Here is a 26,453-nt window from a genome sequence, read left to right on the forward strand (position 1 = left end):
AAAATAAACAGATTCAAGAGTTAGACATATGACATTTAAAAGCTAACAAAAAGGAACAAGAATACATTAATGTTCATTCTAATTCTGTAATTCCAATCGCACTACCTGACCCAAAGTGGCTTTAATGGTTCAACTGACCTACTAAGAACCGAGTATGTTGTCAAATTTAATGCAAAAGTATACAAAAATGGTGTCCAATGGCTAAGTTGTACAATAAAGAATAAATATTGGTTGGAATTCTACTAATGGGTGTAGTGGAGAAGGGTGACTAGTAGCAAGTGTATGAAATGCCTTTCTGTTTTTGTTATCATCACTAAACCCACTATGAGAGTTAGTAGTCTAATAGCCATGGCTTGGATCTTCTTTCACTGCAATTAATAATAAATAAATAATAAATAAGTTTGCTTCTGTGTTTTAAATTCAACAAATTTATATTTTATCAATTTCCTTGAATTGAATATTTTTACTGGCTGTATATATATATATATATATATATATATATATATATATATATATACACACACACACACACACATACACACACACACACACACACACATATAAACAGTACAGAGAAGAAACAATTGAAAATAAGTCTCCCTTTTTGACTGCTGTCTCTTATCTTCCCAGACTCTGACCATACTCTCAATAATTTGCAGTAAATTAATCCAGCTCTTTTTTTTAAATGTTTATTTATTATTATTGAGAGACAGAGCATGAGCAGGGGAGGGGCAGAGAGAGGAGGAGACACAGAATCTGAAGCAGGCTCCAGGCTCTGAGCCGTCAGCACAGAGCCCGACGCGGGCCTTGAACTCACAAACCATGAGATCACGACCTGAGCTGAAGTCGGACGTTTAACTGACTGAGCCATCCAGGTGCCCCTTCAATATCAGTTCTAACACACTTGCACACATACACACAAAGTTTAATATAGTACAGACAATCTTACCTCACAACTAAAGTAATTGTCTCATTCTTTTTGATGATTAGTTCAATCTTTTTTTTTAATAAAAAAAAATTTTAATGTTTATTTATTTTTGAGAGAGAGAGAGAGAGAGAAAAAGAGAGCTAGTGAGCTTGGGAGGGGCAGGAGAGAGAGGGAGACAGAACCCAAAGTAGGCTCCAGGCTCTGAGCTATCAGCACAGCGCCTGATAAGGGGCTCCAACCCATGAACCGGGAGATCATGACCTGAGCTGAAGTTGGATGCTTAACCAAGCTGCCTAGGTGCCATATCTGATGATTAATTCAATCTTAATTTGATAACCTCCTATGTTAAAGAAAGAAAGTCTAGGTAAGTAAATACTTTTTATAAATAGGTCTCAGGCCCAGAGGATATCCTCCCAGATAGAGGAGTCAATAAAAAAGACAATTATATGTAAAAGACAATTACGTGCAACTATATTTGTTCATTATTTGTCCTTTCTGTGAACATTAGATGGGAAAGACTCTGGCTTTTTTGTTTCATAATGTGTAGTCAACTGAGCAAAGACTGTTTGAGTATGGTGTCATTTGTAATACATTTATGTTTTAACAAGCTAAGGGGTATTTTTATTTTAATCAACTGTTTCTTCTCATGCAGAATCACTTAGAAATGTCGGCACTTTCGATGAACTACATATTTGAGGAAATAAACATAAGTCTGTACTTTGAAAATAAGAATAAATGAAATTTTATTTGTTAAATTACTCTAAATAGCAATCTAACTGGATTTTTGAATAATTGAGCTTCCTGTCCCTTCAGCTAGTCTGTTAATATTAAACAACCCCACTAACATTTTGCAGATAATCATGCCTAAAGTAGTGCTTCAAATTGGGCTGTTAATGAGAGTGCTGGCAGATCTGAGCTTCTTGCAAAATCTATTATGGATTGTTTTAAAACTTTATTAAGGTTATATCAGATGGGTCTATAAAATACAGGGATGTTTCAATACAGAATGTGACTTTTATTAGTCCTCTCATGAAAAACGGCATCAGTTTGATTCGAGATGGCAATAAAAAATATATAGCCTGTTCTAGGGAACTCCATTTCCCAGATCTTGAGATTTGTGATTAGTAGGCAAAGAATTTATATCATATAGCAGGCAGGGTAATGGACAAAGTAAGATTTACCTTATGAAACATTTCCATTGAAAGTCAAATTTCTACAGCCTGGCAGATACGGTATTCCTCCTAATATTTCTTGTAAGCACAGTCAAGGATTATATATACTCTTTTGTCATGCTTAAGAGGAAGAATGAGATGACCCGTTTACAGATGGTTAATAGTTAAGTTTGCTCAAAAATTCTGGAAAATGCTTGAGAGTTTCACACCTATCTTTACAACATCTGAAAAAATGGAAGTTAATGCCATATTGTAATTCAGAATATATTCAGTTCAAAGAAATTTAAAATGTTCTCTCTCCTTTTACAAAATAATTACCAAATCTGTATATGAAAAGGATTCCTAAGCTTTTAGGTTTATATACTGGACACAGCCCTGTGACTTTTGTAACACCTCTTCCTCCACCCTATTTCAACCTAAAAATACATTCTTTTTTTTTCAAAGAAAAGTGTTATCTGTTTAAACCAAATATCATAATTGTTCTAAGTCTATTTTTAAGACAAGAGTAAGCATAAACATAGGAACTCAGACATTAGCAACTAATCATGTCTTCCAGGAGTCTCCTGAAAAAAATACCTGCAAGGCTATGGACTAATTTTTCTACTAAACTTTGATACAACATTTGCATTATGCTCTGTCTTGAAAACAGTTCCTTTTAATTTAAGAAGTGCAATTCTTCATTAAAGCTTTACTAAATTCTATCTCTTCCTACTACTTTACTCTATTTTCTACCCATTCATTCCTTCACCTAACATTCATTGAACATCTACTGAATGACAGGCCCAGTGCAAAGCATCAGTCAGGGCTACAAGACAATTATGACAGGATTCTTTAGGGGCATCTGGTTGCCTCAGTTGGTTAAGCCTCCAACTCCTGATTTCAGCTCAGGTCATGGTCTCACGGTTTGTCAGTTTGAGCCTTATGTTGGGCTCTGTGCTGTGTCAACGTGGAGTCCACTTGGAATTCTCTCTCCCACTCTCTCTGCCCCTACTCCATTTGTGCTTGCTTGCTGTCTCTCTAAAAATAAATAAACTTAAAAAAGAATTAAAAAAAAAAGACAGGATTCTTATCTTCAAGGCACTTCTAGTCTTATGGGAGAGACAGACAGTTTAACAAAGAAATATAATATGCCACATGAATTTTTAATATAGAGGGTTTGCCCCAAGGCTGGGGGACTACAGAGAAATAAGGAAACTCAGTGCTCACTAGATTCTTGGAACAATGGAGTCCAGGCAAAGTCAGAGAGAAGATGAGTATGGGTTGAGTACATTCCTTCCATCCTTAACCCCCACCTCCAGTTTGGCATTAAGCTACTTTTCATCATTTTGTCTCCTCCCATTTTAGTGATAATACTATATAATTATTAGGGAGCATATCAGCAATAAATTTCTCTACTGCTTGACCACATCTTTTTTGTTAAATGGGACTTTGGGAAATATGATACTTCCTGATAGTTGAAGTTATAGTTATTAATGGCTTCAGAAGAAGGAGACATTACATTTCTACCTACTCTTACCTTTAACATCTATCGATATCTTCTGTTTCTTTCTGTAGTAGGATATACTTTGAAGATTACTCTTCTGGATAAGTCTTACCCCCTTGCCTAGGCTCTAGGTTCAATGGGATTAAGGAAGATTCCAACATCACTTCACAGTATAAAAATTTTTCACGTTTGCAAACACTTTTACTATTTATATATCCTTTTTACTGACACATGTTAATTTGGTTCTTAGAAAAAGGTTCCCATGAGTTTGGTCGAGCAAATATTATTAATCCCCGCTTTAGATATGAGAAAGCTGATTCTGGAAGTACAATGGCAGAGCCTAGACTAGACTGTGCATTTTTTTCTACTTCCTCATGATGTCTTTCATTTACTTGCCCCAAATGAAATTAGTTCTAGGATTGATCATTATTACAGAAACAGGATCTGAACACTGTAGCCAATTTTTAAAATATCCATAGGAAGTAATATTTCTCACTGTCAAAGGAAAGCATTAGTGATATTTAGTTTTTCTTTTGTTAAGGCTTATTTATTTATTTTGAGAGAGAGAGAGAGCAGGAGGGGCAGAGAGAGAGAAAGAATCCCAAACAGGCTTCACACCTTCAGTGCAGAGCCTGATGTGAGGCTTAGTCTCACAAACTGTGAGATCATGACCTGAGATGAAATCACGAGTCAGACACTTAACTGACCGATCCACCCAGGTTTCCAAATTTTCCTTAATTATACATAGATTTTACATACATGTTAATATTTGACCCATGCTCTAATAATTCAGTGATAAAATCATAGTATATTAATTCCTATTTCTGAATTTAATTAAAAATATTTTATTGAGTAGCAGAATTATTTTTCAGCTGAATAAAGGCTGAACTATCTAGTCCCAGATGGCAGTGGCACGCGTGCGTGCATGTGTGTGTGTGTGTGTGTGTGTGTGTGTGTCTGGGAGGTGCTTTGAGATTACTAAATATAATAATTGTTTTAATAGCAATGCACAGGGAAATCAATTATACTTACAGTGGCTAGGAGAACAGTGAATTAGAAAATGATTTTCTTCTAAATCAATTAGGAAAGAATACGTCTATGTAAGTGAGTGAGTCTATGTGAGTATGAAATTGTCAAAAAAAAAAATTTCCTCCACAGAAAGTTGTGTAGAAGTCAACCAAATCTAGTTAAGGACAACAATCAATCCAAAGATAATCCACAACCCAGTATCCCAACTGATCTGGGGATGCTTGATTAAGATAAAATAAAATGAAGTAAATGATAATCTTGACAGTTGATCAGCAAAACTGTCAAAGACAGAAAATTGATAGTATTGTAGAGCAGCTCTTGGCATTAAAGAAACAGTTGACTATAATCTTTCCATCTCTAACCTTCCACTAGACAGTTATGCCTAAGCAAGGCTGAGATGCCATCCAAGAAATACCAGCTAGATGCCATCTGGGAAATACTAGCTAGCTGCATCTGGAGACTTTTCTCAGGTTGACAGTGCTGTGATGTAATTTGCCTCAATCCAAGCTCAAGCCTTGCCTCTCCATTTACATCTTCTTAGTGCAGGTGAATATGTAAAATCAGCAAATAACATAATGATTTACACTACAGTTTAAGCAGCATAGTCATAACCAGCCAAGTCAAAACCAGAGTTGTTTGTCAAGCATGAAGCTGCATTTGTAGTAAAAAACAACCAAAATCCTTAGGGGTGTATAAACATCAATAAACATCAATGTCTTATCTTCTCTTAGAGGTCTGTAGGTTGGCTGTGGCTCCACTAAGCTCTGTGCCTCATTCTGGGACTCAGATAAAAGAGTAGCCTCTCTCTGGGACTTGCTTTCTTCATGGAAGAGGATAGAGATATCGAATTACACATTCACATTTAAAATTTCTGCTCAGCTTTGGGTCCAGGAATGGCAAGACCAGCAAGATCACTACTGCTGACTGTGGACAAGTCTAATAAATTTGACTTGTGTTTTATCTCAACCACCAGACCAATCCTTTTGTAGCTCAGGTGAACACCCCATCACCCTTGTTTGAAATATCCTATAATCTTTGTGCTCTTGCTGCAGTTCTGTGGGCTCCATATTTTCCTTATCCCCTCCAAATCTAGCTGGATTGCAGAGTTAAGTTTATGATTATGAAATAAAAAATTAAACAACAAAAAATTATTAAAAACAAAACTTCTGTTCAGAGCTGGTGGTGTATCACTTCCACTCAAATGCTATTGGCCCAAGCAAGTTACATGACCAAGTTGGCAATGGATAGGGGAAATAACTGACTTCAGGGGAGTACCCAAGTCTCTATGATTAAGGACGTGTATTTATAATCCTTTTAATAGGTGGAATGAGCATAATTGGGAGTTGTGCTCATTGTTGGTTTATTACGCCCCGGCTTCAAATTTGCTTTTTCCCTCTGTGTAAAAATGGATCTGGGTCTTTTAAATAATTTCCCTTCCCCTACCAGTTGAAAGTACTAGAGAGACATGGTAAAGTAAGGGGTTCTCTTCCTGTTCCACCATGCTCTCGTAGGCAGGTTCCTGAGACAACTTCTCCAATGCCTGGCTCCCTTAGCACAAAAGTCTTCACCAGCAACTGGCTCTTGCGGCACACAGGTTCCTACTAGCCAGATTTTCTAATGCAGGCTGTTTGTCCAGTGTTAGGCTTCAGCAGCATGGGCAGCTTCTCTAGCATTAGGTTGCTGCATTTGTGCATAGTTCTTCCAGTGTCAACTTCTACATTGTAGACAGCTTCCTCAACTCTTGGTTCTTGCAATGACTGGTGGTCATCAAACCCCAACAACCAGCAGGTTCCCCTGACACACCCTTTGGGAAATGTTGTAGTGAAGAGATACCTCTCCATAAATAGTTTTCTCCAGCACTCTAGAGAGCAGATTTCTGGCAAGTTCCAGAGGTCATATTTCCAGCAAGTTTTGGTGGCCACCACAGTGGCCTCTCTGCCATCCAGTGAATCACGACCACACCCTCTCTGACAATGTCTGGATCTCTTCCAGAGATCTCCCCAGTCTGGGGAGCCTCTTCTTGAAGGGTATGGACCCCAGTCTGGGGTAATAGCTGTGATCATGTATTCTTTAGAGTCTCCTATAGTTCTTACTGTCTAGTTATTCTTTCCTCCAACTTCCTGTTAGAGTTAACCATTCTTTGCATTAAACTTCCCATGTTCAAATTACTACGTGTTTCTCTCTCTCTTAATTGTATCCAAGCTGATACAGGAACCATACTATAATCTATCACAGAGATCTAACACGTGGAATTAGTTATGTGAAACTTATTGTTCAGTGGGATAAATTAACTTATTTATTGGCACATAGGACCAAGATTTTCAGAGTTTGCTGTTTTAAGGCTCCATTTCTCCTGGGTGTGCTTGGATGGGCTGCCATCTTTGTACGATTTTGTGTCCCAGCACCTTTGATTGCCAAACTCTTTTTCAAGCTCTGTGAGTAACTTAAGGTTATGGTCAGCTCTTCCCATTTCTCTGAGAACAGAATTACCTCGATTTATCTTTACTCTCATTGATTTTGTGTTGATTTTCAGAAGATATCTAATTTTCTTTCTCACTCCAACTTCTTGAGCTTGGCCTCACTGGGATCTTCAGTTATGCCAATATCATATGGACATTAGAAATGACCCATAAAAAGCAACTTTTAAAAGGCATCATACTCTTAAAACAGTAATTGATAACTTTCATTTCTGATACGTTTACTAACCAATGTAAGTACTAGCTTAATTATGTGAGTGTGGGGAGTATATCCAGAAAACACATAGGTAACATTTTTGGTTAATATGTGTGTTAACGTGAGAACCATATATGCCTTGTAATCTAGAATGTGTTTCCTGGGAATCAGCACAGAAATGTAAACCATTTAATTGGGCAAAAAGGAACTTTAATTATAGTTTTTATTAATATATGTATATAATTTTTAAAGAAATATTTATTGAGACTGCAGCTATTCCTCTCAATTTAAAAGTGAGCAATTCAAAGAATTATTTGAGGAAATATATGGTGTTTTATTTTCTTGTCTAAAATCTCCTCTAGACTGACGACTGATGTGAATAATGGACGACAGTAAGTTCAACATGAATATATTGAATATAAGGTATGTAACGCTATGCTGGAGCTGTGGAAATCCCACAGAACTTTCATTTTTTGAGAGAACCAGAAACAAGACCTAAATGGAAAACAAGGTTGTCCTAAAGCTATGCCTAAAAGGCAGGTAGAATCCATTGCTTCCATAATGTCTGATGCAGTTTAGTTGCTGCTTATGTTTTGTTCTTTTCCACCCTCCAATTAGATATGATCTCCTATCTTCGCTAGATGCCTTACCTTCTCTGTGTAGCCCCAGGACTAGTGAAGAAAGGCTGTGGGGTTCAGAGAAGTCTTTATGCCTCATTATCCTCTAAAAATCTCTTCCTGGTCTCTTTTACAGAATTACAGCTTTTGGATTACATTTGAAGTTGTAGGTTTATGCTTTGTGAATTACAGAATTTATAACCGGAAGAAGCTTCAAGATTTCCCATTCCACATGTCCCATTTTACAGATGAGAAAACTGAGGCCCAGAGAAGGGAAGGGAGTTCCCAGTGGGTGGATCTGAAGTGATCACTGAAGTGATCTCCTGATGTCTATATTGATGATCTTTATACTGTTGGAGCTCCTGTGGGCAACATGGGCAGCTCTTTACTGATATCAGGGAGCACCACGTGTAAAAATGAATGGAGACTTAAATAGCTATAGCTGAACAACAAATGCTGGCCAGGGGACTATCTGCATGCTTTGTTATGCTGACAATGTGTGGCTCCTAGAGATCCATATTGCTATCTAATTTAAGAACTATCACCCATATTTGTCATATTCCTCCTGATAGAAACAAGAGTATATAATTAACAATCTGAGATTCTGAGTGTATCTGTGTGTTTTAAGCAAAAGTTTCTTTTTCTTTTTTTTAAGCAAACGTTCTTTTTGTTTGTTTGCTAACTTGTTTGTGTATAAAGAGTCTTTAAAAGAAAAACTGTCATTGTTCACTTCTCTCTACAAACCATCTGGCAATTCCATTTTCCAATGACATCCAACAAAAGGCAAACAGGAAAAAACAGTAACAGGAACAAAATTAAAGACAGGTCATCTTATTCAAATAGAGAACTTATTTACAAGCAGATTTGAGCAGTGCTAAATATTGTGCCCTAACAGCATAATTAATAATAACATTCAGGGGAAGTTTTTATCTTTAATCTTATTTCTCATTAATTTGAAATTGAGTTAACTTACAATTTAATGGCGAAAAATAGGAATTAGCATAAAAAGAGCCTCAGTCTATAATGAAGATAATAAGCAGGCTCTACCAGATGGTAACATCAAAACCTATGGCAGGGTCACACGCAGAAATCAAGTACTGATTTTCAAATGAGAAATGATGAAAAAATGGACTATAATTTTCTTACAATGATAGAAGTTTTTACATAGATATTCTAATAAATCTGGTTGGAATGGAATCTCTCTGTTCATTACCTTTTCTATCATATTACACCTGGCATTTCTGCTACCAATAATGTATTCCATATTATTTATCATCTTATTTACAAAAACGTTGGTATTTCCCCTTTCCCTTGTGTCATCACAATTTGCTCATTCTTATTTGGTTCTCCATCTTATGGATGCCAATAGCTAGACAATCTCAATGGTCTCCCTGATATTTCCACATCAGCCTATATATCATTGCCAGAACAACTTACAGAAACTACATTTTTATCTTATTGCTCTGCTCAAATATCCCTCGTTGAAAACCACACTCCCACCTATGTTCCTATGGAATTTACCTCTGGAGTTGAAGCCATTTTCAGTCCAGTCCAAACAAATCATTCATACGTTCCTGGAAAATACTCATACTCATCCAATAGGTCTTCTATCTTCAGAACATTCAAGTAAACCATTTCTCAAAGGGCATTCTACTAAACACTAAATCCTTGAGTTGTAAATATTTCACTTTCAAAGATTTCCAAACATGTTTCCCTAACATGTTGGGGAAACCTGTGTTAAACAAAGTTAAATGATTCCTCTTTTGTCTGGTTTTCCTCAAGAGAGTTTTAATATACAGTGTTCCTCAAAATTATTATTTTTTTTAAATGTATATAGTGCTCCTCAAAATTATTTAACTATGGAATGCTTTTCATGAAGCCAATTGCTTGATGTATATCTAGCCATATGCATACCCATATGAATATCTATATCTCTAAATCTGATTTATTTATTTAAATTAAAAGCTCCAGAAAAATTACACATACAGTTACCATTATCCTACAAGGTATATATCCAAGAGAAATGAAAGTATGTATATACAAAAACTTGAACATGGATGTTTATAACAGTATTATTCATAATAGCTCAAAGATGGAGACAACCCAAATGTCCAACAGATGACAAATTAATAAACAAATAGTAGTATATCCATAAAATGGAATATTATTCAACCTTAAAAAGGAGAGAAATTTTGACACAATCTATAATATGGATGAGCCTTATATGAAAACACTATGCTAAGTGAAAGAAACCAGTCACAAAAGGCCACATATTGTTTTATTTCATTCACATAAAGTCCAAAATAGAAAAATATAGCGAGATACAGAGTAGATTTGTGGTTGCTTAGGTCTAGAAGGAAATGGGGAAGATAAAAAAGGTGACACTAAAAGGTATAGGTTTTCTTTTTGAGGTGATAAAAATATTCTAAAATCAATTGTGGTGATAATTGCATATTTTTGTAAATATATTTAAAAAACCACTGAATTGTCTACTTCAAAAGGATAAATTGTATCATATATGAATTATATCTCAATAAAAGTGTTTTTTGAAATGTTCTAAAAAATGTCCAGAATAGCAGATCATATTACGCCATTCTATAACTCCTTACCATAGCTGTATTTCAATTAGTAAGGGCTTAGTAATTATGTGACAAATGAACTACAAAAAAAAAAAAAAAAAAAAAAAAAAAGTCTAACAAAAGCCTCTCCCTTCAGTGTGGTCTGTGGACAACAGCATCACATCCTCTGAAAACCTGTTAGAAATGTAGATTCTCAGGCTGGTCCCATACCTGCTGAATCAGAATTTGCATTTTAACAAGATCCAAGATAATTCATATGCACGTTAAAGTTTGAGAAACACTGAACTGAGGTATCTTCTAATTGTTAAGAACACTAAGCTTTCACATAGCCATTTTGCTTTCTCATGCCTTAGGGCTTTTAATGGGGATTAAATCAATTCACTTTTAATAAGGACAGCATCTAATGAATTACAATTAACCTAATTTTTTCAGCTGCAGTTTTAACATTTCCCAGTGCTCAGTCAAGCCTCCTAAAATGTGATGATTATTTAAAATATAAGAAATTATAGAAAATAAATAGATAACTTGTTCAAATCTTTTAGCCCCTTGAATTTTACAGGCATATCATCGTTTATAATCATTGATTTAAATGCACAAGCTAACTTGTTTAAAAATACAGAAAAATATTTTAAACCAACTTATTTTCTTATCAATTAAAAGCAGTTTATAACCACCATTTTTCTCACTATACTATTGTTAATATTTTTTGATGAATTAGTGGGAGTCATTTTGGTCCTCCTCAAAAAAGAAATAAATATGCATGAAGTAGAGAAAGATTTTCTTTTTGCATCATGCTTCTATAAGCTTGTTAGAAGAAGAGAATTTTATAACTGAGAAACACACATATAAAATTCATTCCTGTCAAGGATTATTCTTCCTATCCCTGTCCTCATGCCCACACAGACAGGGAAACTTGAGGCATCGTGGTTTTGCTCTTCTCCATCCCAACCCTGAAACGGCGTTCAACAGGATCCAGGGACAAACTCAGACTAACCTGAGCTATCTCCTTTCCTCATCACAGGTGTTTTCTGAGAAATGAAGGCCTCCTCCAATGAGCAGTGTCACTCGGCATTGTTAGGTGGTCTATTATTGGAGTGTTATCAAAGGGTTTTCAAAAACCCAACTGCTTTTCTCAGTTTGTAAGACAGACTATGAGTAAAACATAATTTATGATCAGGTACCCTGAGTATTTTGATAAATAGTCACAGAAGCCAACACTTTTTTACAAGGCCAGAGGCCCAACATCTCTCTTGATAAAAGAATGGATGAACTCAGTGAGAACTTTAACAGAGATCTAAATAGTTGAATAACTGAAATGAAAAATACACTAATTCATTAATTCAACAACAGATTAGAGAATGAAGAACAACATATCAGTGATCTGGAAGACAGGGTAATGAAATGCACCTAAGCTGAACAGCAAAGAGAGAAACAAATTAAAAAATGAGGATAGGGAGGGGAAGGGGAAAAAAGAAAAAAAAAAGAGGTTAGAGTGGGAGAGAGAGCCAAAGCATAAGAGACTCTTAAAAACTGAGAACAAACTGAGGGTTGATGGGGGGGTGGGAGGGAGGGGAGGGTAGGTGATGGGCACTGAAGAGGGCATCTTTTGGGATGAGCACTGGGTGTTGTATGGAAACTAATTTGACAATAAATTTCATATAAAAACTACAAAAAAAAATGAGGATAGGCTGGGGAACATGGGTGGCTCAGTTGGTTGAGCATCCGACTTTGGCTCAGATCATAATCTCGTGGTTCATGAGTTTGAGCACCACACCAGGCTCACTGCTGTCAGCCTGTTAGCACAGAGCCCGCTTCAGATCCTTTGTCCTCCTCTCTCTCCCCCTCCCCTGCTTGTGCTTTCCCAAAAAATAAATAAATATTTTTAACAGAATGAGGATAGGTTATGGGATGTCCAGGACAACATCCAGCATACTAACATTTGGACTATAGGGGTCTCAGGATGAGAATAGAGAGTGAAAGAGGCAGAAAACTTACCCGAAGAAATAATAGCTAAAAGCTTCCCTAACCTGTGAAAGGAAACAGACATCCAGATACAGGTCCAGGAGTCCCAAATAAGGTCAATCTAAGGAGGTCACCACCAAGGCACATGATAATTCAAATGTCAAAGATTAAAGATAAAGAGAGAATCTTAGAGGCAAGAGAGGAGTAATTAATTATGTACGAGAGATAGCCCGTTAAGCTACCAGCTGATTTTTCAGCAGAAACTTTGCAGGCAACAAGAGAGTGGTGTGATATATTCAAAGTGCTGAAAGGAAAAAAAAAAAAAAACCACAAAAACACAACATACAATTAAGAATACTCTACCTGGTAAGGTTGTCATTCAGAATTGCAGGAGAAAGATACCATATAATCCAGTAATTCCACTACTACCCAAAGAAAACAAAAACACTAATCAAAAAGATATATGCAGCCCTGTGTTTATTGCAGCACTATTTACAATAGCCAAGATAGGGAAACAATCTAAGTGTCCCTTGATAGTAAATGGATAAGAAAGATATTACACACACACACACACACACGCGCGCGCGCGCGCACACACACACACGCACACACACACACACACACAGGAATATTACTGAGCTCTAACAAGGAATGAGATTTTGCCATTTGCAACAACATGAGTGGACCTAGAGGGTATTATGCTAGGTAAAATAAGGCAAAGACAGACAAATATCATATGATTTCACTTCTATGTGGAATCTAAAAAACTAAACGAACAAACAAATAAACAAAAAACAGAAATAGAATTATAAATACAGAGAATGAATTGGTGGTTGCCACCGGGGAGGGGGATGGGTGAAATAAGTGAAGGGGATTAAGAGGTACAAACCTCCAGTTATAAAATAAGTAAGTCATGGGGTGAAAAGTAGGACAGCATAGGGGAACATAGTCAATAATATTGCAATAATGTTGTATGGTGACAGGTGGTAACTACTTACCGTGGTGAGCACAGCATAATATTGAGAATTATTGAATCACTATGTTGTACGCCTGAATGAATATAATATTGTTGACATTGTATATCAACTATGCTTCACTTAAAACAAAGAATATTAAGCCTATATTATGTTTCTTGATATAAGGTAAAATTTAAGGGCCATGAACCGAACTTTGGAAAGAAGATCCCTTACTGCCCACCATTCCCAGACATTTCCACACAGCAGTTTGCCCTGATTGGCCGCTTCTGTTTCACTGTTTTTTGCAAGTGCCGGGTAGTACTGAAACAGTAGGTTTGTGGCTGGTTAATTTTTGTCCTGGCATACTTCCAACAAGAGACCCCTCTGAGAGGTGTCTTGTTTGTTAACCACAGACTTCTGGGACCTCTTTTCTCTAGTCTCTCTCTTTTGTACTACCTATAGAAGCTATAACTGCCGTGAATCTGTATGTTCCTAATGAAATTTGGAAAGTGAGCCAGCTCATCTTGGAGAATTTATGTCAGTTATAGTCTCTTCCAGTTTGCCTCACTACCAAATACACCTTTGACTGTAAGTGTTGGCTGAGAGCCACGGTGTTGAAATGATCTCTCTGAATCATTAGAGGAGAAATGATGAGCTTCGTTTAAAAGATCAACTTAAAAAGAGATAAAGTGGATTTCCCCTTTCATAGCAAAGTTTCAGATGTGTCTAAAAGACATAGATACTTAAGAATACCCTTAGACTTTCTACAAAGAAGGATTGTGGGTGTGGCAATGTCAGCTTTGCTGTTAAAATCTTAGATGCCTTCCAATGTCAAACAGGAGAGAAGACTGACAGCCGTACTCCAATAGGGGATTTTTTTTTTTTTTTTTAAGAAACTAAAGAAATGGAAGGAGGGTTGTTCAGTCCCAGGACTGAATGATTAGTGTCTAACCCTGTTCTTACAGCCTATTTTGATTCAATGGTGGGTTATCTCTTTGTCTGGTTAATTCCCATAGCACTTTGCCTACACCTGCCTTATATTTACTCCTGCTATCTTACACTGTAGCTGTTTGTTCATCCATCTTAAATCTTTTATTGAACTGGAAGCTCCTTGCAGAGAGAAAGATAACCTTACATGTATTTTTATCTTTAACAACATATAACATTGGAAGAAATTTAAAAATGAGGAAAGGAAAATGTCTTGAGCATGTATTATGCATTAGGCAAATGCAAGGTATTAGTATATGGAAGGGTATAATAATAAATTTGTGTTCCTTGCCTTAGTTTTGAATTAATTGAGAGCTAATCCAAAATACAAGGATGTACACAAAATACAAGCTTTATTTTTGTTAAAGTTGAAACTGGAGAAGAAGATTTAGGGGTACAGCAACAATGGGCTTCCTAAAATTGTATGCAGAATTAAGCAAATGCTCCCACCTGGTTACAGGTGTAGTTGAAAAATCTCACTCTTCCCCACGTGGTGCTCTGCCCTTGTTAAATACACATTATAGCAGAGAAGACTAGAATGAGCATTTTTGCAGGCATTTGCAGATCCTAAAGAGGAGACAGGAAGATGGGCTAAACCTCACATGTCTTTCCCCAAACACACAAGTTTGCTTCTTCAAACCTGCCAATAAGGTAACTTATTCCTTCTCGTCTGGAAAGCAGGCAGTGAGTGAGCAGGCAGAAAGATGTCAGGATTGTTAAGCTGATGAACATCCCTCTTCTGTGGTCATGAGGTAGAGGAAAGGAGGTGTTTTCACCACCAAGGGTTTCATACATCTCATTTAATCTTTCAATCTACATCAGGTTAGGTATAGTTATTCTGGTTTCATAAACTAAGAAAGGGAAACCCCTAGATATTAAGTAACTTGTTCTAAGCCTCACAGTTAGGAAGTCAGTCAATATTCAAACCCAAGTGCGTGCTCTTTCTTCAACATGGCCTACAGTGGATGGGTCAGACACATGTTTGGTGAATGAATGGATGGGTAGATGTATGAAAAGAAAGAAAACTCGGAATACATTTATGCATCAACTCTTATAAATCCCGAGGATTTTAAGTGATTCAAGCTTGTAAACATAAAGAACTCCATTATTGTAAATATGTCTTGATAAATTCAAAAAGGATAACTTTTTCTTTAGTTTATGAGGAAAGACCACATGGGAATTTTCTCCAACAGTTCTCCATTTACATCATCCCAATAGATTGTCAACTGTTGGAGGTTAGGGAAATATTATTGCTACCACCTTTACATCCTTCCTAACACCAGTAGATGTTCAGGAGGCCCTTTATGAATGACTAGTAACAGAAGCAATGCGCAGAAGTAGATAAATCCTTAATAATTTCTTCAAGTGAATTTTATGAACTCAAAATCAAATATGCATGCATTCATGTATGTGGGTGGGTGGATGGATAGATAGATAATATTTTTTTCTTAAAGTGTCAACAGCCTCTGGTATTGGGCATACAGTTTTACTAAGTTAAGGAGGGCACAGTAGTAAGCTGTAAGTATGTGAAGAATTACTGTAAAGGAGGATTCTGGTTAGCTAACTCTTATTGGACTAAGAAGACAATAAAATCAAAAAGCTTAAACTTCAGCAGAAGCAAAATAGATTACATATAAGGAAGGCTTCCCTGATAACAAGGGTTATTAAACAGACCATGGAAAAGATGTGCAGAACCTCTTCCCTTGGAGATCTCTGAGAGCAGGATAAACAGCCAGGGTTAGATACAGTGCTGCTTGGAGGCAAAGAGCTGGCCTGCATGAACTCCCAAAGCATATAATAAAATTACTTGCTCTTATATTATCATAAGATAATTTTATATCTAGGATTCATAATGATACTGAAACCCTATATCAGAAGACACCATATTTTATAGTACTCCAGTATTCTAAAACTATGCAACACAGTGCTGAGCACATAGTAGTTATCTGATGAATGTTTACTGACCAGATTGAGGAGTGGAATGGCAGTTGGGAAAAGAACTAGATTGTTCTTAGCTCTATAAATAGTCTGCAACTTGGAGGAAGTCAGTCAATTTCTCCAGGTCTTCAATTCCCTCCTCTGTAGATCTTGGCCTCTGTGAGTTCAAGGTCTCTAGGACCCTGGTAGTGCTGTGACTCCATGGTTCTGATTAACCTGATCTGTATCCAGTTCATATTGCCTATCAATACTCCAGAAAGGAAATATGAAAGCTCAGCTTCTGCTGTCCCTTGGTCCACCAATTAGCATTTTGAGCTTGCTCAAATCATTTAATTTCCCTGGGATTCCATCTATAGAAGCCTTTTTTTAGCCAAAAATTCTATAAATTCCATGACAATGGCATACTGAGTTACACTTTGTTTATTCATATTATAATTTCTAACATTTTTCAGGAAAAAGAATTGGCTGAAAACATTATCAAAATTACTTTAAAATATTTCAACAGTCAATTCATTAAATAATATACTTTTATGTCCATTTATTTTTCCCAAATGTAAGGTGTATCTCAAATGTCCAATGTTTATTATCAGTTCACTTATTAAAAATACAGTAATGTTAGTTACTGTTTTATTTAGAGAAATTCTTTGATTCCATGGGACTACTATGCTGAAAGAGCCACACTAGTTATATATTTAGAAAAGTCACCTGGAGAAACTTCAGGAAGTTTAAACTAAGCTAAAAGACTTTGATTTGCCCTCTAGAAGTAAAAATGTGATTTACCTTTTCAAATGAAACAGTCTTGTTATCAGCATATATTTACACAAAGACCTAGTGATAACCAAATGGCTTAACTAGCCAGACTTTAAGTGACAGACCCAGCATGATTAGAATCTGTAGATAAGGAAGTGAATAAAGGTATACAGATTGTATGCTTGTATGCATTTATATTTGAGTAGATGGGTATTCATCTGCCCATCCAGTCATTCAATAACATTTATGGAATTCTGCTGGGCTCTAGCCACCTGTTAACTAGGGATGAGAAAGTGGTAAGACATGGCCCTTTCTCAGAACTTATTCCCAATGTAAGAGGAAGTACAAATGTATAAATAAGTACAGTCCTCTGTGAGTTCCATACTAGAAGTGTATACAACATGAAGGGAAAGAGAGTGTAACTAACGGCCCGGAAATAAGAAATAACAGATTTAGACTTCCCAACCAAAACACACAATGGAATCAGACACACAATGTAGCTACGTGTGAAACAGTTAAAAAAAAAAAAAAAAGGATAGAATATAAACCTGAGCATACAACAGAAAGAAACCTACAGATTTGAGAAAAATAAGACGTTTAAAACTGTCCATTTAAATTATTTATATTTCAAACTCAATAAACTAGTTGAGCATATGCAGTGAAGAGAGAAAGGAAAATACAACAGATGAAAGCAGCCTGTGAGATAGACTGAGGGTCTAACAAGTGTTATAGTCAAAGTAACAGAAGAAGAGGCTAGTTAGCATATCCTGGCCTCTACCCACTAGATGCCAACAGTACCCCCTACCCTCAGTTGTGAAAATCAATGTCTGCAGACATTGCCAAAGGTCTCTGAGGACAAAATCACTCAAGGTGAGAACAACTACCATAAAACATATGAGAAAGACAAATTACTGGTCTATTTCACTCATGGTTATGAATTAAAAAAATCCTAAATAAAATAATAGCAAATTGGATTTAGTAGCAAATAAAATATTAAAATCCAGTTGAATTTTTTCCTGAAATGCGAAGATGCTTACATATATGAAAAGCTATAAATACTATAATCCACATTAATACATTAAAGAAAAAAAACTAATGCCCTTTCAAAAAATATATAAACATATATGTATACATATACAAATGTGTATATATATATATATGTGCGTGTGTGTATATATATGTGTGTGTGTGTGTGTGTGTGTGTGTATACATACATACATACATACATACATATACATATACACACGCACACACACACACACACTCACACACACACACACACACACTTTATATACCACAGTGTCCACTAGGAGGCAGTGCCTTCCCCTCTATTTTGCTGTTTAATTTACACTTTATAACAACCTATCTGCAGTGTGAATTAGAAACCCTGCCTTAGGCTCCCTGCCATGCCTGAGAAAAAGGGATACCATGTAACTGAGCTAATCAGAAGCCTTCTCCACAAGTTTATAGCTGTTGAGAGAAAAGGTTAAAAATAAGATTGGCTAACAAGACCATTTACAAATATTTCCATTTCCATTGAAAAGTAGACTCTAGATTTATTGTGATAGTACAACAACCGTTTACTAAAATGTTGATCTCTATTTTAAAAGGCAATTCAAACAAGTTAAATTAAATTTATATTAATGCAAAAAAAAAAAAACTCTTTTCAAATGACTATTTAATTCTATGTCTGTAGCATTTAACACAATGGTTTTGGAAACCAACTGACCTTTACTGTTAGCATCCAGTAAATAAATATGAATGACTCATTAGTATACTCACATAAATTGAAATGCTCATTTACAGTGACTTTAGAATGCACTCAATTTCAAAATGACCTCTGTTATTTTGTATTTAATTAGGTATATAAACAAATCTGAGACCACTGTACATTGAGTGATCTAGCAAGCCGCTTCTCTAGCATCACATCTACCAAACTGTCATTTAAGGAAACGAACAGGAAAAGATTGTAAGAAGTATCACACTGTGAGGTGGCTCTCTACCATGGCACATTAGTCTGCTCCACACCACCATCCCCAGTGCTGAATCTCAGTAAGCAGGAAGTCAGTGTTAGCTCAGGGTCCTGCTCTTGATTCTCCCAAATCCTAACCTTGCTCTTATTCAGTCTGTGCAAAAGGACATCAGTTAAATGGAACCAGGAAATCATTGCTCTAAAGGTGTTGACGATTACATGAAGAGTAAGTTCAGTTACATATGAGATAATGGCATGTAAATGAATTAGTGGGTACAAAGTTTATCATGACTTATTAGCCTAATAGTTATTAGAAACATAACAGCAACTGTTAAACCTAACAGTAGGTAATTGCTGTGCTGGCACTTTGAATGTATTTATAATAAGGACAATGGTGATAATACTACTCAGCCAAAAAGACAGAGATCGCTGCCTGTAAGGGAAGGGAGAAGCCACGACAAAGAATATTCTCATCATGTAGACTATGCTCTCTGCAGTGGTCAGTGTCCCACTTTTCATTTGGACACCATGGGGTCCTTGAGTCCTCCTGTTCTCTGATATTGAATCAACAGTGAGAACACCACTGACAGATAATCTCATCAGAAATAGAGATTACCTCCCTCGAATGAAAGGAGACTGGGTGAATTTAGTGCTTGCCTTTATTAATTTATACTCTTCCTGGCAGAGGACTTTGCTTGGGGTAAAGCCCTATCTCCAGAAGGCCCAGATGCAGTTGCCCTTGAATATCTGCCAGCTTCCCTGGAGGCCTTCCTGTTGCTGCCTGCCAGAACATGCCAGAAGGGGCTGAACAACACTACAACTTGTCTTGCCTTGACAGTCCCAATCAAACCCATAGCCCCAGCTCCAGTCATCTCCAGTTGGATGTCTCTCGGTTTATTTTGTTTTCTCCTACCAACTTATTCACGCATGCCCCATTGGGAATAGACTCTGTCAGAGTTTAAAAAAAAAGTATGATTTTGTAAGGTCAATGGAAAACATAGTTAGAATAAATACATTTCTAAGTGATCTAAAAAAAATGCCCTAGCATTCTAGTAATATGAATAGATGGAGGGAAAATCAGAAAAGACAGTTAAAAGGCTTGATACAGGGTTCCTTTTAATTTGGATCTTTGTCCTTTTTAGAGAACAAGAAAAGGGAACAATGTCTGGGCTCCATTACATTTCCAATATGGGCAACGACTGAGTTCATAAATGAGAGCAAAATTCATAGTTAACATCTGAACGCATACTATATGCCATGCACTATGCCAACTGCGTTAGATACATCATCTTATTTAATCCCACAGTAAATTTTGTGATTTTAGAAACTGGCATTATCCCAAATATTATAGACGAGGAAAGAGTGTTAACAATTAACGTTCCCAGGGTTACATAAATTGTGAGAGCTGAGCTTCAAACCCAGGTCTCGTTGAGTCCATTGCATTTAGCCTTATGCTATAATGTATTACACACCATTCTGTAAGGTTTTGGCTTATGTTTCCATCTTTGCCTGTAATCAGTAAACTCCTTCAGGGCAGAATTTATCTCTCATTAATTTTTATATCCGCAGAGCATGGATTAATGCCAGCTACAGAGCAGGAATTCAATGATCGTCAAATGAACAAAATGATGAATTAATAAATAAAGGCAGGAAGGAATTAATTTTAAAGGGAGACAGTAAATTGAAGTTTGTGAAAAAAGCTGATTCTATACCAAGAATACTATCCCTGTGGTTAGTTTTGTGCCTCTCCATTTCCATTGTAGCAACATATGAGTATTTTATGATAAGCACCATTTTTACTTCAGAATTAAATGAAATGCTTTCAAAAATATGTACTTTACCCAGGGATTTAAATGAATGATTGAAATTCCATAATCAGAACATGACACAACCAAACCAGTGTATAATCATATGTTTCCTATAATAAGCTACTTGAAGTGTTCTTAGGGTTACAATTTTGTAATCTAGACATGAGAGGAAGATCTGTACTCTTGACAACATTCAACACAGGCACTTCAACTGGCTCTGGATAAAAGACAAACCCTCCCTTTTGCATTACGTAGATGTTCTCTCTTTTCCTTATCAGTAAGCAGACAGTCCTACCCGTTACCTTCACATCCTCTGCCATCTTCCTCCAGCTTCCGGCCAGCTTGACACTTGCAGTGATAATGCCCAACTGTATTACAGCATTGGTTCTGACAGCCACCACTGTCAACGGTACATTCATTTCTATCTGCAATTGAATATTTAAGCAGAATTAGCCTCCTATAACTAGACACGCACAAAAAAAGACTTCAGTGGCTCTCCTAAAAATGTACCATCACAGAGTGACATTATTCTTTGGTCTCAAATTAAATGAGATAACACTATGCCGTCTTATTTTCATTATAGCCAAGGCACCCTTGTTTTGACATAAAGAAAAAGTCAGGTCTTAGCCATCGGTATTTGAGATATTTTTGAACAGTGTACTAAGGAGCCACTTAGTCTTATGGAATTTGGAGACTTACAGTGCAGGTCCAGAAATTTCACACCCAAGTCATCATTTGAGGATGAGATTGAGAACAGAGTCATAAACCAGTGAGTCAGAACACTAGGTCACCCATTTGTCCCTTAAAGAAATATGTTGTTACTGGCTTTTCAAACAGATAACTCTTCAACACCCTCCACTATGTTTTTGGCATTGTGCTGGATAGCATGGGAAAGTTAGAAAAGTAGTTCCAGGATTTCCAATGGCTAGAGATGGAGTTAAGGACTAAACGGAAATGTGATTTGGTTGTGTCCATGTACTAGCTACGTCCACGGCGCACTTCTAAACCTGTGGCCAGAACCCACCTTTACAGATAGGTTTTAGTTTTATGTATTTCCCCTATCCACCTTACAGCTAATAAATATTCCATCCAGCACAACTGTAGGTTTGATAATGGTGTGTTCCCCTCAAAAGGGGCATCTCTCCTGCATGCTGACTAGCTGACAGTTACTAAGTCTTTGCCTCATGAGATGAGTGTGGCTGGAAGAGAGGGAGGGTAGAAAGGGCAGGGAGGAAGTGGGGAGGGGCAGGTAAAAATGGGAGAGAAAAGAGAGAGATCGAAAGAGAGAAGGAGAATGTGTTGGGGCAGAAGAAGCTGACAAAGCAGAAGCATAGAAAAAGTGGGGCTGAGTCACCCTGACGGTGGAACCCCGAGAGGAGAGAACTAATCCTGAAAAAACAAAGAACTGACAGGCAGAGTGAGCTACCTGCATCCTGACTGGATGTAACTTCTTTGATCTGAGGTATGGCTGTGCAGGTGTTGAGACTGCTTTTGCTTATTTTTAGTTGACTTTTCATTAAAGTGTGCCATATACACAGGAAAGTACACAAACCCTAAGTATACAGTTTGCTGAGTTTTCAGAGATAGAATATACCAATGCAGCCACAATAAAGAGAACATTCCTAGCACCCAAGGAGCACTCTGCCTGGCTGAAGGTAACAACTACCCTGATCTTTCATCACTATAGGATAGTTTTATCTTTTTGAACTATATAAGCAGAATCATACTGTGTGTATTTGTGTGTGAGTGTCTGGCTTCTTTCATTGGACATTCTGCTTATGAGACATCCACATTGTTGCATATACTTGTTCGTTCATTCTCACTCTTGTATATTACTTAATTCTATTAATAACTACCATTTTAATTGGTCCATTTCATAGCTGTTGAGAAATTGGGTTTTCTTACTTGGGGTTATTATAAAGAGTGCTGTTATAAACATTCTCATACACATCTTTAGTGAACTCACATACGCATTTCTGTTGGGTAATAAAGCTAGGACTGGAATTGCTAGGTCAAAAGGTATGATATACTTTGCTTTAGTATTTATACCCAAATGGTCTTCTAAAGAAGTTATTCTAATTTATACTCCCACCAATGGTATATTAGACACCAGATGTTTCTCATGTTATGCATCCCTGCCACCATTTGGGATATTCTCTTTTGTTTTATTTTTACTCTTCTGGAGAGCGCATTCTCGTATCATATTTCAAGTTTTAATTTGCATTTTCATGATGATAATTAGGTTAAGCACATTTTCATGTTTCTGGCCACTTAGATAACATCTTGTCGAAGTGCTTGTTCAAATATTTTGTCCATTTGTCCAATTCTTAAAATATTGGTGGGGTGCCTGGATGGCTCAGCCAGTTGAGCGTTTGACTTCAGCTCAGGTCACGATCTTACAGTTTGTGAGTTTCAGCCCCGCGTTGGGCTCTGTGCTGACAGCATGGAGCCTGGAGCTCACTTCAAGTTCTGTGTCTCCCTCTCTCTCTGGCCCCCTCCTGCTCATGCTCTGTCTCTCAAAAAATAAATAAAATAAAATAAAATAAAATAAAATAAAATAAAATAAAATAAAATAAAAATAAATTAAAAAAAAATAAAATATTGGTTCTTTTACTAGTGGCCAAGGTAGAATGTTAAATAGCAATGGTGGCAGTGATCACCCTTGTCTTGCTTCTGAACTCGGATAGTTTTTTAACATTTCGCTGTTAATTATGATGTGCACATAGTTGGGCTTTTTTATAGATTAGTTTTACCAGATTAAGAAATGTTCTTTCTTCCCATTTATTTAGTATTTGTATCATACATAGATGTTAAGTTTTATTTATTAATTTTCTGAATCTATAAAGATAATTATATGGCTTTTCCTGTTGATTCTGATAATATGATGAATAAAGCTGATTGATTTTTGTATCCCTGAATCACCTGTACAGGTAGTCATGATACAGTGTCTTTTTTATATATTCCTGGATTTAGTTAGCTAACATTTTGTTTAGAATTTTTGTGGTTATATTCATGAGAGAGATTTGCCCACATTTTTTATTTCTTATAATATTCTTGTTAGGTTTTGGCATCCAAGTCATATATAAAACAAGTGGGAAAGGTCTTTCCTCTTTTCCTATTCTCTGAGATAACCTGTATAAGACCATTGTTATTTCTCACTTAAATGTTTTGGAAGAGTTTATCTGTGATGCCATCTGTGTCTGGGATTATGATTGTGTACCTGTGTGTGTTTGTGTGTGTGTGTGTGTGTGTGTGTGAGGGTGGGGTGCACATTAAAAGGTTTTTAATTACAGATTCAATTTCTTTAGTGAATATAAAAATACTCAGATTTTTATTTAAAGATGTAAATATGTTTTAAGGAATTTGTCCATATCATATAAATGGTCAAATGCATTGCTGTTAAGTTGTTAACAATATTCTTACACTATCTTTTTATTTTTATTTTTTCAAGTTTTTATTTCAATTCTAATTAGTTAACAAACAGTACAATATTGGTTTCAGGAGTAGAATTCATTGAGTCACCAATTATATACAACACCCAGTGCTCATCATAACAAATGCCCTCCTTAATACACATCACCCATCTAGCCCATCCCTCACCCAACTCCCTCCATCAACCCTGAGTTTGCTCTCTATCTTAAGAGTCTCTTATGGTTTGTTTCCCTCTCTCTTTTTCCTTTCTTTCTTCCCCCTCCCCATATGTTCATATGTTTTGTTTTATTAAATTCCACAGTTGAGTGAAATCATGCAGTATTTGTCTTTCTCTGACTGATTTATTTTGCTTAGCATAATACATTTTATTTAAAATTTTTTTTTTTTTTAACGTTTATTTACTTTTGAGACAGAGAGAGACACAGCATGAATGGGGGAGGGGCAGAGAGAGACGGAAACACAGAATCAGAAGCAGGCTCCAGGCTCTGAGCCATCAGCCCAGAGCCCGACGCGGGGCTTGAACTCGAAGACCGCGAGATCGTGACCTGAGCCGAAGTCGGACGCTTAACCGACTGAGCCACCCAGGCGCCCCGCATAATACATTTTAGATCCATTCACTTCATTGCAAATAGCAGGATTTCATTCTTTTTTGAAGACTGAGTAATATTCCATTGTACATATAAACCACATCTTCTTTATCCATTCATCAATAGATGGACATCTGGGTTCTCTCCATAGCTTGGCTATTGTTGATATGCTGCTATGAAAATCAAGGTGCATGTACCCCTTCGAATCTGAATCTTTGTATCCTTTGGGTAAATACCCAGTAGCGCAATTGCTGATAATTCTTTTTTTTAACTTTTTGAGAACAGTAAACTCCATCCTGTTCTCCAAAGTGGATACACCAGTTTACATTCCCACCAATAGTACAAGAGGATTCCCCTTTCTCTGCATCTTGGCCAACACCTATTGTTTATTGTGTTGTTAGTTTTAGCCATTCTGAAAGGTATGAGGTGGTACCTTGTGGTTTTGATGTGTATTTTCCTGATGATGAGAGATGTTGAGCATATTTTCATGTGTCTGTGAGCCATTTGGATGTCTTCTTTGGAGAAGTATCTGTTCATATCTTCTCTCATTTCTTAACTGGATTATTTGGTTTTTGGGTGTTGACTTTGCTAAGTTCTTTGTAGATTTGGGATGCTAGCATTTATCATAAATGCCATTTGCAAATATTTTCTCCCATTCTGTAGGTTAGCTTTTAGTTTTGTTGATTGCTTCCTTCACTGTGCAGAAGCTTTTTTATGGAATCCCAATAGTTCATTTTTGCTTTTGTTTCTCTTCCTCTGGTGACATGTCTAGTAAGACGTTGCTAGGCTGAGGTCAAAGAGGTTGCTGCCTGTGTTCTCCTTTAGGATTTTGATGGTTTCCTGTCTCACATTTAGATCTTTCATCCATTTTGAATTTACTTTTGTATATAGTGTAAGAAAGTAGTTCAGTTTCATTCTTTTGCATGTAGCTGCCCAGTTTTCCCAATACCATTTCCCAATACCAGACTGGTTTTTTTCCATTGGATATTATTTCCTGCTTTGTCAAAGATTAGTTGGCCATACATTTACGGGTCCATTTCTGGGTTTTCTATTCTGTTCCACTGATCTATGTGTCTGCTTTTGTGCCAGTACCATAATGTCTTGATGACTATAACTTTGTAATCAGCTTGAAGTCTGGAATCATCACACTCTTTTTAAATATCTGTCCAATTTGTAGTGACATCCCCTTTTCTATTCCTGAAATAAATGCATGTCTTCTCTTTTATTTTTGAACAGCTTTGGTATCTATCTATCATCTATCTATCTATCTATCTTCATCTTTTCTAAGAACAAACTTTTGGCTTTATTGATTTTTCAGTATTCCACATTTTTCCATTTAATTACTTTAGCATTGTGATCTCTATCATTGCCTTCCTTCTACCTTTTATAGATTTCTTTCACTGCTCTGCTTCTAAGCTATTGAGATGGACATCTACATCATCAGTTTTTAGACTTTCTTCTTATAAAATATTTCTGGTTATCGGGGTGCTGGGGTGGCTCAGTCAGATAAGCATCTGACTCTTGATCTTGGTTCAGGTTATAATCTCACAGTTCATGAGTTCAAGCCTTGTATCGGGCTC

The 26,453-nt window shown here is 36.5% G+C and overlaps 1 pseudogene across 1 annotated transcript in view; it reads right to left on the reverse strand.

Moving 5' to 3' along the window:
* The window catches only part of LOC132684263 (uncharacterized), a 219,753-nt pseudogene extending 198,136 nt beyond the window's left edge, over positions 1 to 21,617 (reverse strand). The window contains exons 1-2 of the transcript XR_014135264.1: positions 21,554 to 21,617; positions 21,157 to 21,279 (exon numbers count right to left, since the gene is read on the reverse strand). The product of XR_014135264.1 is annotated as an uncharacterized LOC132684263 (transcript). The remainder of the gene's footprint in view (positions 1 to 21,156; positions 21,280 to 21,553) is intronic.
* Between the last annotated feature and the right edge of the window lie 4,836 nt (positions 21,618 to 26,453).

The sequence above is a fragment of the Panthera onca genome, chromosome C2, assembly GCF_046562875.1.
Source record: "Panthera onca isolate mPanOnc1 chromosome C2, mPanOnc1 haplotype 2, whole genome shotgun sequence".
NCBI lineage: Eukaryota > Metazoa > Chordata > Mammalia > Carnivora > Felidae > Panthera > Panthera onca.